This window comes from Sinocyclocheilus rhinocerous, unplaced genomic scaffold (assembly GCF_001515625.1).
Source record: "Sinocyclocheilus rhinocerous isolate Xijiao unplaced genomic scaffold, SAMN03320098_v1.1 scaffold3533, whole genome shotgun sequence".
NCBI classification, from domain to species: Eukaryota; Metazoa; Chordata; class Actinopteri; order Cypriniformes; family Cyprinidae; genus Sinocyclocheilus; species Sinocyclocheilus rhinocerous.
Genome location: NW_015660876.1, coordinates 98,717 through 102,642, shown reverse-complemented (window position 1 = coordinate 102,642; position 3,926 = coordinate 98,717). Strand labels below are relative to the sequence as shown.

At 37.7% G+C, this 3,926-nt stretch overlaps 1 pseudogene; it reads right to left on the bottom strand.

Moving 5' to 3' along the window:
• LOC107725424 (uncharacterized) overlaps positions 1–3,926 on the bottom strand; it is a 15,065-nt pseudogene that overhangs the window by 5,205 nt on the left and 5,934 nt on the right.

Below are 3,926 nucleotides of genomic sequence, written 5' to 3'. Positions count from 1 at the left end.
TTGCCTACAAAACCACCACTGGCTCTGCACCCATTTACCTAAATTAATTACTTCAGAGTTATGTGCCCTCTAGAAGATTGCGTTCTGCAAGTGAATGATGCATTGTGCCATCTCAAAGAAGCACAAAATCACTTTCACAAACTTTTAAATTAACTGTTCCCTCCTGGTGGAATGACCTGCCCAACTCAATCGGAGCAGTGGAGTCCTTAACAATCTTCAAGAAATGACTAAAAACACATCTGTTCCACCTTTATTTGACCCTCTAACTCTAGCACTTTCTATTCTTTTTTTTATAAAACAAAAAACAAAAAACAAACTAGCTTTCTATTTTTTTTTCTATTCTATCTGCTTGTTTTTCTTTGTGTGTGGGCGCACGCGTGTGTATGCATCACACACACGCGCTAACTGAGACTTGTCATTTGCACATATATGGTTGCTTTTTTGTTAGTTTTGACCTTTTCCCACATCCGCGCCCGCTCGCACCTCATGTTAGCGGCTGAACGCAAATGATAATTGATGGACAACCCGTGAAAAGACATCAGCAACGTGTGTGTGCGCGCGCTCGTAAAATATTATGTACAGTCTTAGACCGGAAACAACCCTTTTTGAATAAACAAATCAGAGGGCTAACTGGACAACTCATCTCATTGATGCTAATGATGAATTAGGCCTCACCTTCAGCAGAACAGCCTCAGATGATCCAAAGAGCAGTTGTGTTTCTATAGCTCGTTCTCGGATCAGACGCTCCAACTTTGGGAAGCCTCCCAGACACAGGTAAGACAGGTGATATAGGAGAGCAGTTCGCTCCGCAGATGGGAGAAGCTCCTGGATGAACTCTGGACTGCATGGTGAATTAATGCCAAGGTCTGGGGTATTTTAAACAATAGCGAGAGTTAATATCCAGTTCAATAGCTAACGGGTGAAATGGGTCCACAATACCTACTGTACAACTAAAACGCTATTCAGTTAATAAGAGCACTTGTATATACACAATGCATGGGTGTATGGTTGGTTATGTGCTAGCCTGTTGAACAGATTTTTTATTGGTTTATTTTTATTAAAAAAAAAATTATTTTACATGGTCTATATGCGGTTCTGGTTGATCATTACATTTTGCCGTGGGTTGATTTTTTTTCCCCCAGCTGATTAAAAGTTTGACATTGTATATTTACATTCTACCAATGATAAAAAAATACTTATTATAGTTACTGACCAAGTTCATCCAAGCTAAAAATCACATAACTTTTGTAGCCACCCCCAATCTGTGCACAAGTGTCGTTCTTAAAGGGGTCATAGGATGCCCATTTTCCACAAGTTGATATGATTCTTTAGGGTCTTAATGAAAAGTCTAACATAGTTTGGTGAATTTCTCAACGGTAGCGTAAAAACACCCTTTTTACCCTGTCAAAATTAGTTCTTTTCAGAGCAAGCCGTTTTGTAGCATTTTCCTTTAAATGCGAATGAGCTCTGTTGAACCCACCCCTCTCTTCAAAGCCGCTCTGAGGGGCTGTGTTCGAACTGCCATACCATCATATTACTCTATTTCTGCAATATCCAGTACGTATTCTGTGCATAGTATGCAAATTTTCTGCATGCATGGAACACCAGGATGACCTATTATATTTGCCAGAATCTGCTAAATATAACTCAAGTACACTGAAATTAGTACAGAAACGGTGTTAGGAATGGCATGCTACCATACAACTCATACTATATTGCAGTATGCTATCTGCATACTGTGATTAGTATGTGAATTTTCTGTACGCGTGGAATGCCCAGATTACCTGCTACATTTGCTGAAATTTGATGTATGCATCTGAAGACACTGCATGGCATACCGTTTCCCAGAACGCAACGCGCTCCATGTGACGTTTCACCTTCAAATGCGTGAGTGAACTGGAGGCGGGGAATAGTAAAAAAAAAAAATATATATATATATAAATAATACACACACATACAATGTTATTGCATACGGTTTTATAATGTACTACAGTTCTGAAGTATAAATATCTGCCACTAACTACATTTACATACCTGTTGCTAAAGAAAATGCTTACATTCGTGTAAACAGAATTTCTCATTATTTCCACTTACTGCAACTAGAATCTCATTTTTTTCCACTACCAAAATTATCATTGTTCAGTGTTGATTCAGTTCTGCCCAATATGTAAAGTCCACCAATTATGAAAGGAGTTCAATTGGGCAATATAGCATTGTTTACAAAGCCTTAAGACTTTTGTTGCTTATTGTAGACAGTTTCACAATATGGCATGCTACCATACAACTCATACTATATTGCAGTATGCTATCTGCATACTGTGATTAGTATGTGAATTTTCTGTACGCGTGGAATGCCCAGATTACCTGCTACATTTGCTGAAATTTGATGTATGCATCTGAAGACACTGCATGGCATACCGTTTCCCAGAACGCAACGCGCTCCATGTGACGTTTCACCTTCAAATGCGTGAGTGAACTGGAGGCGGGGAATAGTAATTATAAATGTAATGCTTGTTACATGTACGTATAAACACACACGCAAACTACAAACTATCGCAGTGAATCTAAAAATAATATTATTAGTACATTAGTTACTAATCATTAGTACAAATTCTACTTTAATCTCTACGGCACGTTTCCGATCAAGTCAAATGAAATCACCTTTCTCTCTACGGCGCTTTATACAGTACTAATTGTTTTATTTATACTCACTCCTTCTGTAGGTGAAGCTGGATCACGAATGATTCGCGCGAACAAACATAACGTGTTCCCTTCAGAAACAAACGGAATCCACTGTGTCTTCAGCAGCTCAGATGTCGGGAGTAAATGACGACTGCTGTTCATTACATCCAACAACAAAACACCTCAATTGCTTGGGAGTCTTGTCTACACCTGCTCCGGCGGTGAAACAATGGAGAACTGATGACAGCTCACTCAGGGCGGGTCTAAGGTAAGACACCATTCCAGTCTGTACGCTACTGTCAATCAAACTATTGTGAATTTGATTTATCATTATAGGGTGGTTGTGTACACACTGCCAACACACATTTCAGTTCAAACAACTTGTAAAAGTGCATGTAGCATCCGATGACCCCTTTAAAAGCACAACGATAACCATAATTCAAAAACACCACTGAAACTCTTATAAATGTCCAATGTAACTTAACATCTAACGCTAAACTGTCTTTCACTATACTGACGAAATACATAACACCTAATAACAGTGGCAGCTGATGGAAAAATTATTGGACAATTTCAGCAAACATCTCTATGATCTGATGCCTGTTGAAGGTTAAACAAGTTTAAGGGGAAGAAAAAAAAAACGACTACAATTTGAGGCTTGAAACACTTAAAAATGAAGAAGATCAATGTATTATTCAAAATTACTTTGACTAATGTCTATTTTTTTTTATTCTTTTCTTGTATAGCTGACATGAACGCTAAGAAGTGTTAATTTAATCCGTCTCATTTATTTATTTATGAGTGGCAAATATGAATTACATTAAGTTTGTTAAGTTAAAGCTAAGACTATGTATATTTTTGGCCACTTTTGGCTGCCGAAATTTCGGTGAATCCCTTAACCGGTCCTGTATAAATACACAGAACTGTTATGGTTACGGTTAACTTATTATTGGTTAAATGAATGAGTTTGAAATTGAAATAGTCTCACCTTTGCAATCAGCCATATATTCCGATGAAGGTTTAACATTGGTAAAGCACCTAACTGCAAGGACTTAAACAAGATGTGATGCGAGTAGAACAGACAATTTAACTGAAGAGGCGAATTAACAAATCATCTTCTCTAAGCAGTAGGTAATCCGATAACCATATAGTTTTAATCTGATTTATACATTTTATGGAACCCACATGCAAACACAGAACGTTTTCCTAACCTTCCCATATGTTTTTTTTGGGAAAACCAAAAT